The sequence below is a fragment of the Dryobates pubescens genome, chromosome 24, assembly GCF_014839835.1.
Source record: "Dryobates pubescens isolate bDryPub1 chromosome 24, bDryPub1.pri, whole genome shotgun sequence".
NCBI lineage: Eukaryota > Metazoa > Chordata > Aves > Piciformes > Picidae > Dryobates > Dryobates pubescens.
This window is the reverse complement of record NC_071635.1, coordinates 10,182,407-10,197,746: the sequence shown is the minus strand read 5'-3', so window position 1 is coordinate 10,197,746 and position 15,340 is coordinate 10,182,407.

Here is a 15,340-nt window from a genome sequence, read left to right as displayed (position 1 = left end):
TGTACAGCTGGAGCAAAATAGGAATTTTGATACCTTTCATTAGGGTTTAGCAAACACAAACCTATCATTTGGATACTGAACAAGCAATTCTGCTTTTTCCTTAATCCCAGGATTTCAGGTAAAGGACAAAACAACACCAACCAACTAAACCCTCTTCACACTTTCCTTACTCTTGGCACCTTCAAACAAGAGTTGCAAAACAAGTCAGCTTCATAGACTGAACACAGGAGGAGACAGTATATTCTTTCAGCCATTTGGGCCTATAGAAGGCTCAAATTAAAATGCCAAGATTTGAACATTGGAAATGAATTAAACCAACAGGAAGACTGAAGATGTTAGGAAAAACATAGATATAAAACTTAGCAGCCTTGTAGACAGCAGATTTATATTTTATTGCCACTAAAGTTCCACATTAAAACAGCTGGTGGGGTGGAATTATTTCCCATGGATCATGAATCTGTTGCTTTTCAACAGTGTGCAAGGTTCAACTTGACACCACAGCCAAGACTAAAGCTATGGTACCTTGTAATTGAAGCAAATTTGCAGTGGTTTTTTTTTAAAGAACTGGACTCATTTCCCTTCCAGTTGTTTTGGGAACTAACCAGATCAGCAGGAAAAACAGATTAAAGAAAAAATTAAAATTCCCATTGACATTATGCAGTTCTCACTCATTACACAGCACTGAAGAGCTGACCTTAGAATCATAGAGCAATACTTAAACACCCATCCCTACTCACCTAAAAAGAATGTAATTAACGAGCAAAGATTATTCATGTAAGTATATACAAGAAGAGATCTCCTCTTTTTTTTCAATTACATTATCAATATCTTAGAAGTCATGGTGTTAAGAGCCACATTTTATGGCTTTATGTTTACATCTTTTAACTACTTTAAAAGCTTTAAATAGATATAGTGATCATTATTTTCCTCACTCACTTATCTAACACTGGAAAAAAAAAATTTCTGAAAATTTCTACTGTTAGCATTAACTCTGGTTTCTATAAATAGACACTGACCCTGGCAGGACCACTAGTGTTAAGGTTTAAATAATGACTGAAAGGCATTTGTTGGTTTTGTGGTTGGAATCAAATTAACAAACCTTTGTAGGATGAGATTCCAGATCCAAGCAACTGCCTAATAAAGGTAAAATTAGATTTTTATGGAAGGTCAAAGATTGCATTTATGCCACTTATTTATTCTCAGGTAGTTCAATTATGTGTGCTAATCTACAATAGCAAACCTCTGTTGATCTAAAACATTCCATAATACAGAAAAATGATTCAGTATTTGACAAGCATACAATGGGTGATAGGTTCGGCAGAGTGCGGGGAATGAACAGAATGAGCACTCTGCATCATGTAAGTACTATAATTTAACAGATTGTGTTTACCTTGTTTAGTTAGGGAGGAAGATAAGTATCATCTCTTTAAATACATCAGCATGGACATTATGTCCTTTGGAAATAAAAAAAAAATAAAATAATAATAAAAGAAGAAGGAAAAAAAACAACCCAGGATAAAATAGCTTTTATTCAAAGGGAATGACCAAAAGCTGAGGACAGGTAATGCATGACTCCAGGCAATGAGATTTTTAGGATCATTGCTGTACCTTTCCCCAGCACTGATGAGCACCCCTCGCAGAGTTATCACATATCCTAGGGCAGATACAAGTGGTCTATAAAACAGATCATAAAGCCCTCTTCTTCCTTCATACTCCCTGAAATGAAAGCAGTGAAAAGCCTAACTTTCTTGCCTATCTTGTCTACCTATTTGTAATTTCATTTCAGTCTTCTACTGATTTAATGCCCTACAAACCATATCGCCCTTCATATTCAATCACAACATCAGATCAAGTTTCTGTCCACAGCAGTGAATTATTCCACTGGGAAAAGCACAAAAGATCCATTTCTGCGCCTAAGCCCTGAACAGCCTTGTTTACCAATGTCATTGATGACAAACTTAGTAATTCCATTTCTTCATAAATATTTGAATGTTACATTTTGCCAGGTGGATATCTGCTCATTTGATCTAATGGCTGTCCTTTTGAAAATGTCATAGAACGCCATTAGCATAGCTTCACCAGTGTTAAATGGTGAGACGTAAATGATGATTGCTGAGGACAATATCCTTTGCCCACAGCACAGTGATGTAAGGGTTGGATAATTTTATTACCTTTAATAGCATTTGCAGCTATGCAAGCTAAGCCAATGATATGGGTAATCAAATCTCAGGCTTATAAGATGACCACCTGTGGCTATTAGGAAAGGAATCCCCACTATCTCAAGCCCACGCACAACACTGCGTAACCAACAGCCCATCATTTCAAAGAAGGCAAAGAAACAGTGGAGAGGCATGAAAAAACTGGTGCCAATAGCAAACAAATGTAGTTTTTTTCCTCAGAACTGGTCTGAAACATTGTGAATTCACAGAGAATCTTAAACAGGAAGTATGGGAAACCTCTAAAATCTCTCTGTTGCCCCCTGCACCTTCTACATTGCAAGTCTGGCAGTTCTTTGATATGTCTGGGACAGGGAGATGCCAGATTCTGCCAGGAAAGGCAAATATGATCCTGTGAATGTCAGGTGTGCTATGCTCTGCACCGTTCTGGGACTCCAAATGTTTGGAAGTACATTTTCAATTGGAATTGGCAGTCCCAGTGCACTGTGGACTACCTTCCCTGGAAGAGGCAGCACAAACGAGGTGAGAAGAGCTTCAAGGCGTGTGTACTGTTTGCTTATTAAGATCGCCTCGTTTCCTTAATTGTAGACTAATTGTGCAGGCTGTCTAGAATTTAACTGGCTATGAAGAGAGAACAGTGACCTCAAAACCAGTAAAGCAAAGCTGGGGTTGTAAATATTTTCCAACGCACACAGCATTTCCTTCAGTATTTCTTAGCCTACAGTGTTTTTGTAGTCTCACCTCTGCAGACTTCAGCTCCTCCCTGAATGCGGCGCAGTGCAGAAAAGATCTGCTGCACTTCTGGAGTATTTTGAAAGGGCAGACAAGTTGCAATTTCAGGGTGATTTTTATGCCTCTCTGTTGAAACTCTGTAAGTACCCTACAGATTATATAGCAAATACATTAAAAGATGGAGCACAAAACATTTAGTCCTGAACTAACTGCATATTTGAGGTAAGATCTATTCCCTGGCAGCTACCATGGCTACTAAACCCTGAACTTTAGATCCAGAAATCTGTTAAACCAGATAAACCACAGAGTATTGTTCAAACAGGTAGATGATAGGTCAGAAATATCTCCTATGTGACATTAGCAAACATGAAGGTAACTTTTTTTACAATGTACTCACTTCCAAGAGCACTGCATTGCAGAAAGCTTTTAGCCTGCCATGTTCCTCTATTATTTTATTTTACGCTTCATTCGTTTCTATTACATAGCCTTGCACTTTATTATTAGGGTGTTCTGTTGTTGCAAACAAGCATGCTGAATTCTGATCCAGTTATTCCAGTGGAAATTTTTTGTCAGCCTTTAAACTGAAACAAATGAGTGACTGATACTCAGCTTCAATAATATGTGTTGACTCTTGGGTATTTGTGGCCTTTAGATGCCTAAAAATAATAATGCTTTTATATGAAAAATGAATATTGATTAATGACCTGTAATTCTTTTTAAACAGCAGACAAGGCAGTAGCTCTGCTTGCCATGTAATTTGTTCTGAATCACAGAATGTACATACCAAGCAAAGATATAGTAAGAAAATTAATTTTTCCACTGCAAAATGCCTTCCTATCACCATATATTCTCTGCTGTCCTTAACAGTGGAGGACAAATGCACCGATCCTAAAAACTCAACTATCCCTCCTTGACATATGCTTAAAAATTTCTACATGAATAATTATCAGAAAAAAATTTCAGTAACATTGTAACCATCTGTGAATATAAGAAGCTTCTACCTAATCTAATACACCATACACATAAGAATTCCTTTATCTGCCAGTGATGTTACTGGCAAACATGCTTTTTCTGGAGCTGAAGATACGGTCAGTATTATTTGCAAGATTTCTTTTTCTGCAAGCAAAATACAGACTAAGCTATCATTGGTGTCACTCATACCAGTTACTAAGAAGAAAATTAACTCTGCCCTAACCAGTTATGAAGCAACCTAAATCAGCAAGACCTCAGTGTAGCTCAAATTTGACTGGAAAACCAACTTGACCTCAAATGGGAAAAAAAATTATGCACCAATCAATCCATTCCTGTGACAAAAGCAGCAATGGAAGGAAACTAAACTTCAATATGGACAACACCCAAGAAAATCAGGAACATATTAGCAGATATTATTACACTCCTATGGACAAACTAAATGCACTATGAACATTTCAACAAAATAAAAACATACTCATTATTTTTATGTTCAAATGAAAGGATTTCTCTGGAATTTAAATAGGGGATTCCAAGGGTGGTAGAGCACTCAGGTGGAGTGCCAGGTAGCCCACCTGCTGCCAGCAAGTTCATTCAAAGAACACAGTCAAAATCATAGAATCAACAAGGTTGGAAAAGGTCTCAAAGATCATCAAGTCCAACCTGTCACCCAACACCTCATAACTACTAGGCCATGGCACCAAGTGCCACATCCAATCCCCTCTTGAACACCTCCAGGGACAGTGAATCCACCGTCTCCCTGGGCAGCACATTCCAATGGCTAACAACTCTCTCAGGGAAGAACTTTCTCCTCACCTCAAGCCTAAACCTTTCCTGGCACAGCTTGAGACTGTGTCCTCTTGTTCTGGTGCTGGTTGCCTGGGAGAAGAGACCAACACTCTCCTGGCTACAACCTCTCTTCAGGTAGTTGTAGACAGCAATAAGCTCTCCCCTGAGCTTCCTCTTCTCCAGGCTAAACAATCCCAGCTCCTTCAGCCTCTCCTCATCTTCCTCTCTCACCCTCAGCTTGAGCATTTTGCTGACTTTTACTTTCCCCATGTGAAATTACTGCTCTTAAACAGAAAAGAACTAAACTGAAAGGAATTAGAGTCACACTCCACCCCCCCCACCCCCCCCCCCACCCCCAATTTTTTAAACCATTACCCTTTTAACACTCCATTATATGCATTTCATTAAACATAACACTAAGGTCTATTACCATGGCTCCCATGATACTCAAAACCAATAAAGGTGACTGAATCTGGATATATCTTATTCCTTTCATCCCTCCCCTCAAAATTTAATTTGTTTCACCATACATACAAGATCCAGTAATAGTGGATATAATAAATAATCTCCACATAACCATTGAGAGTTTTACTTTGTGGCTTTTAGGAAGCTTGTCATTTCTTTCTGAACACTCTCAGGACAGAAAGCTTATCTTCTCACTGTGTTTCACAGAAAATTTTGCTCAAATGCACACATCATGATTTTGTGCATTTTCTCTCAGAGCTCCTCGTGGAACTCCTTTGATTCAGAGATACTCTTAAGTTGCCTATTACTGGAACAATAACTTCCTTCAATAACACATAAAAAACAGGCACTTCCATCAACCTGAAGTATTTCCCTTAGTCTTTTAGACAGAAGAAAATTATGTTATTTTAGAGGAAAAACAAACACACTGATTTTGATCTGAGAAGTAACAACCCAGTGTTGCAGTAATGAAGTTTATATCTGTACTTCTCCATTGTCGAGTATTTCAACAAAAACACTACTTGTTCTTTTCACTCAGCAGATCCAGCACAGAAAGATGTCTTATGACAGAAGTAATTCTCATGTAACACATAACACAGTGTTCTTTAAATGTAGAAGTAAGAGAAGCCAACCCTTCCCCATGATCTGTTTGTGACTAAAATCTACCCTTTTTCTAGTATGCCTGGTAGATTTATGGATCCAGAAACACAGTTTTGCTTTAACATGACTGTATTTTTTCAGAAATACATGTTATTAAAGATGAAATGAAAAAAATTAAATAGAAGCTTTGATCACTGAAAGGTGAGAATAAAATCTTTATGGGGTTCTGCAATTATCTTTCCCCCAAGGTTTCAATATAGAGATTAGCACAGGAAATGTACCCTCCAAAAAAGTGTCCTTATACATGGATCAGAACAAGAGGACACAGTCTCAAGCTGCACCAGGGGGAGTTGAGGCTGGAGCTGAGGAGAAAGTTCTTCATCAAGAGAGTCATTCGCCATTGGAATATGCTGCCTAGGGAGGTGGTGGAGTCACCATCCCTGGATGTGTTCAAGAGGGGATTGGACATGGCACTCTGTGCCATGGTCTAGTCATGAGTTCTTGGGTGACAGGTTGGACTTGATGATCTTTGAGGTCTCTTCCAACCTTGGTGATACTGTGATCTTTGGTCTGTGAAATAGGAATACTTGCCTCTCCTAGCATGAGGGGAACAAGGAGTGCAACCTCTGAAGCTCTTGGTGGAATCAATGACAGAGTAGAAAATAAATAATCCAAAACCTGGCCAGTTCAGCTTTAAAAGGAAAGGAGAACGTCAGCAGCCGGCACAGCCTGGGATGAGGCTTCAATGCTTGTATTTTCTATATACAGCTACCAAGAAAGGAGTAAGGATGCTGTGTAAGACTAGCAGATGGGGAAAGTCTAACAATATGTACATAACACAGAACAGAGAGGTCTCATGTTCTAGTAGGAAGGAAACAGAAGTTTGAAGCAAACAGTTGCATTCATAGCCTTCAAAGAAAGCAAGCGTGACTTCACTAAAATCCTTCCTAATGACGTAGTTCAATGATAAAACACAATCTAGCCTCCTTACCAAACACATATTAATAAGTAGAATGAAAACAGCTTCTAAAAATAATATGCAACACTGAATAAGCCTAAACCACACTGTCAATAATTGAAACATTTAGCCAGCAAAAATACTGTTAAAATTTAATAATTCAGTAAAATTCAATTATATGATGAGAGTTATAAATGCAATTGAAAACCAGAAATAGATCAAAACCTAAATCTCACTTTAGCTTAGATAATGAAAGCACTTCCTGTCTTAGAGATACAATTTAGTTTACCAAACAGGAGAATAGGAACCTGAAGACCCGGGCAAGTATTTAATGTTTTTACCTTGCCTTTCAATCAAGGAATAAACTCTGCTCCTGGCTTATATATATCTGCTAACAAGTACATAGCATTGACACACAAGGGGTTCGGTTTCCCTTCCTCCTTTCAGCAAGTTCTCTCATTACAGAAGTGAATCTCCATTTGTTCCATGTGTTCCTAGATGTACAACCCCTTTCTCAGGCCTGCTTCATTTTGAGGGAAAGGTCTTCCAGGGCTGGGTGCAAGTTAAAACTCCCTGGGTGAGTAGCTAGCTGGCTGACTGAATTCAAGAATCAGAGGGTAAAATATAAAAGCACAATATTCTTGTGTGAATCTACAAGATATCCAATCACATAGCTGTGAAGAAGTTTTAAAGACAGGCAAATGTTAAGCAGCAAAATACTGCTTGTATTTCAAGCGTTTGAGATACTGAGAACTAATCACTGAAAATTTACTTCTCCTTCTATTTGAATTTCATCAGTGAATACTACAGAGTAGTAAGACTTAGGTTTGTAGCTATTTTTTTTGCTTCATATAATACATGAAACATCTTGTTTCCTTGTATGAAACAGCAGATGCTCACGTCCGCCCAGATAAAAGACACTATCCTTGTACTGGGCTTATAACCTTTTATAAGGTACGATCCCTATATGTAAAACACATCTACGTTCTATTCAGCTCCCCTATTTCAGATGTAATCATCTCACTACCTTGAAGTTACCTGGTAGAAAATTTTAAGAGAAAACAATTTAACTTTACTTTCCTCGTGGAGTCTTCACTGCCTGGACACTTCAGAGTTATATTTCAATAACTAACTTCATTATCAGGAAACAATTAGCTTCAAGAAAGCAATGCAGAGAGAAACTTTAGCTAGTAATAATCCTTAGCAAAATACCACCTCAAACATAGAGACTTCTGCTTAGATCCACTGCCTAAACAGTGAAAACTGCAGAAGTTCTGTGGTTGTTTACAAATACAGTGTACATATTAAGTGGATTGCAATCATTGGTCAACATATATAGTAGACTGAAGAAGTGGGAATAGCTAGATTTATCATATTAACATATAATATATTCTACATACGTTGCTTATATAATTGCATTATTTATTCAAGTATATTAGTAGGTTTTGCACAATAGATGCTTTCTGCAGGAGGGGTTAGAATTCTAGAAGTAGACAGTTCATAAATTACTCAACATGCTGACATTTCCTAATGTATTTCCAGTGAACTTTCACATTTCAGTTAATTTGAAGATTTCTCATAGTATGATCAGGCTGGCCTGTTTCAAAATGCAAAACACAAACATATCCATCATGTTTCCAGTTACACCTTTCAGCGACATGTGATTAAACCTCCTATTTTATTTCTTTATTTCCTCTTAGCTTGTAATGTAATCATAATCTATTAAATACTATAGCCTAGGACAGCGTCCTAGTACAAATTTATGGGCTTATGACCATATAAACAAGGATAGCTTGAGGGCTAGGAAGAAAGATGCGTACACTCTGTATTTAATCCTACCTCTTCACCTCTTCTAGTTATTCAGCCTGATTCCTACTGTGCCTTAACAAAAAAGCAACATCTGCTGCATGACTCATTTTGTACATTTAGGCCTAAAATAAGTTGAGAATTCAGCACATAATAATAAATATATACTATTATATTTTTTAAGGCTTTACTAAAATAAGAAAATAAACATATACTCTCAACCAGAGGCCTGAATACCTTCCAAGAAAGCCAAGTACTAGTGAGACGTTCTTGAAAGGAAACAGGACTGTGATAACATATGACCAAACAACTCTAGATTAGAGCCAAAGGTCAACTTCAAATGTGAGAGTATTTTGTTTAAAGCACAACAATCCTCAACATGGATTTAATTTGGTCAGATATAATAATCTTCCTCCTTCACATGTATTGAGCCTCCTTGCCTTTTTTTAGAGACAGGAGTATTTGTGTATTTACTTAATGTACCTGTGTGTGAAAGTGACATGAAACACGAGGAAAGGCAACAGGATTTCCCAGTGTTTTCTAGTCAGGCACATCAGAATTTGGACCACAGAAGGATATGACATTGCTTCTACCAAGGACACAGTAGGATCTATTTCTTCACTCAGAACTAATGCATACCTCAGGAGACAGGCCAACACAGAATTCTGAGGGCATCATACATTGGGGTGTACCATTTGGCAGACACTTTGCAGCGCATATGAAATCCTTACAGCCAGATCTCTCTCTGGGGGTCTAGGATACTGGGTGTATCCCAGGCTCTGAGGAGCCCCAGGGAACAATTTCCAGCCATGCTGAAGGACAAACTAAGGAAGAAAAAATGAACACATTGGCATCTACTCCTAGGAACAAGAATGACATCAGGGAACATAAATATCCCTTTTTGTTTATGGGGTTGATGTTTTCAGCTACATACACCATAGCTACAGACTATTGTGTGATGAGTGGAAACTCATTTACTGATTTTTTCACCAGGCAAAGGGAGAACAAATTTTGTCCTTTTCCTAGGTGAGGGTACGTTAAGGGGGCCAGATGTTAACAAGTACCTAACTTCAGAGGGAATAGGTGAACATGGAATTCCAGGAAGCTCAAAAAAAAGCCCAAACAGTGACACCAAACTGCAGGGGCCACCAGCTACTTCTCTGGTGACCTGCTGGCTTCTAATAATTCTTCAGACAGAAAAGAAATGAAAACAAGACAACCACTTTCTTCATAAGAAAGGCCAAGATTTCTATACTGCAGTACTAGTAACTCAAAATCTTCAAAATAATAATGAACAAACTTCTATAACTTCTACTTTGCACCTTGATCTGTACATCTCCACAGTTCTTTCCTAAAGAAGCTGCTACTGGAGGACAAAATAAAGCAATTTTACACTAGCTTTGTGCTTGTTTATCTGTTGGGAGCCATCACACAGCTATGAATCCCCTCTGCTGCTGCTATAGGTAGAAGGAAACATAAAACAGTTAAAAAGAAAACCTAACCAGTAGTTACCAAATAGTTTGCTTATGACATGGGTATCAAAGACAAAGCTGTCTGCACTTGACAGAGTGCATTTGAAGTATGTGTTTTTTAAAACATCACTATACAAAATAAATTTTATTTAGGAAAAACTTAGATCTTAACTATTTCACTTTCATTTAATCTGTAGATAATAATTACTTGAAGAATTTTTTTCCCCATCCATTAAATATCAATCTTTAGCTGTACATTTCTGAAGTATAAAGAGATGTAGTCATTTTATTCTGATTCTCAGAGAACTGGTAAGTGAAAGAATACTATAAAATAATATTCTTACCAGAGCCAGAGATTAGCAGAATCTAGATAAGGTTACATGTCTTCAGTACAGTGAGGCACAACAGAAGAACACCCATGTATTACACTGTATGTGTGTGTGCAGTTTTTCCATCACGCTGATATTTCCTTTGATTCTACTTTTTCCTTTTGAAGTATTGCCTTAACATTTAGCTTGCAAACTAATGTGCACATTAGCATAAACCTGTGCTTAACATTTATTCTATAGGCCTCTAGACAAAAGCCTGAGTTAGCATATAAGGTCAGAAAAATAGACTTTGTAAATGTTACTACAGTAAACCACAAGGTTCGAGAGAATATTACATATAGTGTGTAAAATGAAAAATAATTTACCTGAATCAAGGCAATTAATAAAAACTTTGTGTTTGGTTTTTAACAAGTAAAGGAATCAATAAGCAGTATCAAACCAGATGTGCCTTGTATACAAAGAGAAGATGGTCTGCAAAAAGTAATAAACCTGTTAAAAACTTCCTGTGTTTACAGGCAGATGAATTTAGGAAACAAGAAGTAGATTTTCTTTCATTCCAACGTAAATCCAGGTTAATGTTTGTAGTCTTGATATTCCTGACGTCACTACAGTTTTCTTCTGGTGTGGCACTGATAACACCGTTTCATTCTGAAAGTTATCTTTGACTACTCCAAGCAATTCCCCGCCCTCATAATACAGCCATCAGATTAATTCATGGGATGGTTAGAGACGTTCAGGAAGGGCTGTGTGGAAGACTACCCAAAAAAAAAAAAAGCCACTTCTCATAAATAGAGCTGCCTAGAATGACAGCAGGCATATATTAAAAGATGGAAACAGATCTCTGACAAGCAGAGAACACTGGATATTTAAGAGAGTGTCTGAATTTGAAGCTTACTGAAAAGCCATTCTACAGAACACAAAAGTGGCAGAGAGGTAATTTAACAAAAAAAAGAAAAAAGACGACTGACTCTTTTCTAGCCATCAGGTTTGCCAGCTCTTAAACTTTTACCACGATCCAGGACAAAACAAGTATCACAAATCTCTTTTCAAACCTCTGGTCATGGAGGCAGGCTCACACAAGAATCTAGTTTTATTTGGGAAGCAGAGCCCAGGCATGGAGAATTTGATTCCTGGAATAAAAAGTTTAAACCTGGCTCAAGCACAGACACTGAAAATGCACCAATACAGAAGAAAATAAATAAACAACTAAATATACAGCCTAGCTCTGTACATTCCCTGTGCCTGCTTTCTACAGACTGCTTCAGTGTTAAGCACTTACAGAATGTTTGGGGAGAGCTTTTGGGGAGTGAAGGGTGGAGAGGAAGTATTATAAATGAGCCAAGATAGTCATCTACAGGCAAGAGAAATGACATGATTGTAAATGAAAATAAATTGAAGGCTTGGATGCAATCCATTGATTATTGTTCATGTACTCTGAATAGTTTTTTTGGTCCTCAGTGATAAAACACCTAACGGCCTTGAGAGATTTTTCTTTCAATATATCCTGAGACATGCTTAAAGCAAGGGAATTAGGGGAAGATTTTTATTTAACATACAGGGATAAAGCCACAAAAGACATTTGGCACTGAAATGCCATTTAAATGACAGAGCACACTCATGGTTCTGGAAAATTCTGTTCAGCAGGTGCCTACACTTAGCACCGCAAGACCTTCCAGAAGCTGATGTCCTTATTTGCTGATCCCAGTGAGTGCTCTGCCATATACAGCACGATTCAGGCTCACTGTGAGTCAGTTTCATTTGGAGCAGAGACGCTCAGTGCTGCCAGGTCTAAGCATTCCAGCTCAGCAAACAAGACTCCCACCTGTGCCAGGCAGCTTGCAGAGCTTAAATTTCAGCTTCCTGCTCCGTTGCATCCCAGAGGTTCCCCCACAGTTATCATGGGAATTCAGGCATGTACAGAACAAGGTACAAGCAGAGCCAAGAAGACCAGATCCATGCTTACTGCTGAAGACCCGGCCTTGCCTTCAAATAGCAGACTCAAGCAACAGCTTCCTGTCAGTTGTAACTCTGAAAGCTCCCCTGGCTAAGTAAGAAATTGCCTTCTGTTGCATTTGCTCTTTGGGGTACCAAAATTTTAAAAGAGAGCTAAAATATATGAATAGAGAAACACAAATCATCAAAGCCAGTCGGCTTACCCTTTTACCTGACCTCCAACAACAAGCTATTCACAGGTGTTAAGGAAAGACAGTAAGAAGCATGACAGGTAATACATGTCAGGAGAAAGACCCTTGCCTGCAATGCCACACAAGCATCTATTTTTTTTTCTTCTCCTTTTAGGGAAGGTGTTTTACAGCCCCTAACAGACACTGGATTCTCCAAAGTTTTGTCTTGCTCTCTTTGGCTTCCTACCCCTGGAAGCCATAAGTTTAAATGACTAACTTATCTCAAAGGGGGAAGAATGATATTATTTTATACTTCAGAGATGCTGCTTGAATAATGGCATTGGGCACCTCTTAGAACTGCCATTGTCAGAAACAGTGAGCAATCACTCCCTATTCACCTTTTCTGTACTCTCATGATTTCGTAAATCTCTATCATACTTCATCTCTCCTGTACATTTTTTTCTCATGTGAAGAGTCAGTTTCATCTGTCTTTTCAGCTTCTCTCCTCTTCCATACTTCTGTTCTTTCCCACTCTGAGTCTATTTGGTTCTTTACTATAATTCCAAGATATCTTTCCTAAGTGCTGAGAACTAAATTAGAGGCCAACATTGCATATGTGTCGATGCAGCTGTTTTGTCTTGTCCTTAAGTGCATTACTTTGCATTTATGAATGCTGTAGCTCTGCATGCCTTTCAGTCATCATATAAGCATTCTTCAGGAAGTCAAACAGAAAGCTGACTGAACAGCTGTGTACTTAACTGTCATGTTATTTACCCCTTTTCCCCCCAGATTTTTCACCAAGGTTTCCAGCCTAGTTTCCACCATATGTTCAGTGAGATCTCAACAGAAAATCCAGCCTTATGTTGGATCAGAACAACAACAACAAAAAAACCCCAGTATTTGCATTTACCACCTTTCATTCTCTTGATATCAAGGCTGATTTAGTGCAAGTTCATGCTACACAACCTTTCACTCAGCCATTTCATTTCTTAATTTCCCAAGGACTTGTAGATAACAGTATGCTAACCTTAGATTTGTTACAGTTCAGATTCTTGTTTTAGTCTCAAACTCCTTTATTGGCACTGTAGTTTGAGACTGTTTGAAGGTTTCCTGCTAGAGAAGGCAAACCCTGCTTTAGTGCATTCCTGAACTCTGGAGCAAAGAGTGGAGCAGAATGCTTGTTTTGCCTGTTTGCTACAGCCACATGCTCTCTCAAAGCTCCTTTTATCACCCTACTCCTCTGCTCCTCAATCTGATAGTCAGTTCCACAATTTTACCAGTATACCCCACCGCCTCAGCATTTAATAAAGGCTTACAATTTACCTCACAACAGCTGAAGTGCAAATCCACCATGGTCTCTTCTAATGATGTTACGGAGTTCAAAAGGAAATCACATGTACCTGCTTAGGAAAGGACATGACTTCACTAAACTTAGTATACTCTCTCTTTCAAAAGCAGGAACAGAATTCACCATCTGGTTTCTCAAGGCAAACAAACCACACTCGTAAGGCTGAATGCAACTGAGCTTATAGAGCTTCCAGTGGTCTGGATACTGACTTCAGAAAAGTATGTTCAACGTCACCAGTGTTGCAGATCAAGCCCTTCCTTGTCCTTTGGATTAATTTATTCCCCACAAGCAACGGACTGAAGTTTCTAATCAGGGCACAAAAGGCTACATTTGAACATTTTCACAGGAATAATATGAAGTGACAGGAACTATTTTTAAAGAAGAAAATCTGACTGTTTTTATAGTTCCTAAACTGAAAACAGGTTAGATGTATTTCATGTGAGGTTCAAGTTCACTCTATGCACTCTGTGGTACAGTAACAACCATGTTTAAAGTAAGGATGTGCAAGCTCTCAGTCTTGTCAGTTTTAACTGACACATCTAATACTCAACTGGATTTCTACAGTTCATACTGCAGCAAGTGTTCCCTTTGAATTCACAGAAAACACACCATGAATTCAAGTGGAGCTAATGGGACCACTTCTGGAGCAGGGTGCCCATCTGCTGAAGAAGTGATGTCATAATATGGCTTTTGCAAAATACTTCACCAAAATAGAAATAAGTTTCTACCACACAACACCTGCTGCTCTGATATCACAAACCAAAGCAAACACCAAACCAAAAGCAGCAACAAAAAACCCCAACCCCAGCTGTTATTCTTAGCTGAAACTATTATATTTTCTAACTAAATATCCATTTCCTACATCAGTTGCAGGGCATCTGTTCACTTGCATGGCTATGACCTATGACTTCAGCCTTCTCTTTGCTTTATTCTCCTATTTAGTTATTTTTACCTATCCTACCATTATGGTGAAAATGTTGTCATCTGTTCTATGCCCTTCCTCCTGCTGCAGACCATTTATCTTCACAGAGATAAGATTATAAAATATGAATTGAGAATTCTGTCAAGTCAAAATAAACTGTGTCAGGATACACATCCAAATAGTAAGCAATAAAAGCACTGTAATAATTCCTGTAACTACAACCATGTGTTGGGCAATTAAAAGCCTGTGAAAGATTAGCACAGGTTTCTGAAGTTTCAGTATTTAAATCATATTCAGCTGATGCAAGCACGCAGCTCTGATGACCTCACTGGAATCACTGAAACTTGTGTCTCGTAACACCTAGCATTTTTCAAGAAGTCGACCACCACTGAACTTCCAGATGTCTTTCTCTAAAGAAACAGATACACTCCAAAGAAAGGCTGCTCATCTGTCCAAGGCAGGTGCAGGTAAGTGCTGCCATCTGTCTTATGATTCCCTTTGTAATATCCCCACGATTACCACACACTTCTGTGCATAACTCAGGCTGCCTCTCTCTCAGAATGCTGAGCTGCCCAGAGATGAAGTGCAGGTATTTAGCAGTTCCTCTTTATAACACTCAGTCTACCAGGTGGTTCTGTTTGCTTGTTTGG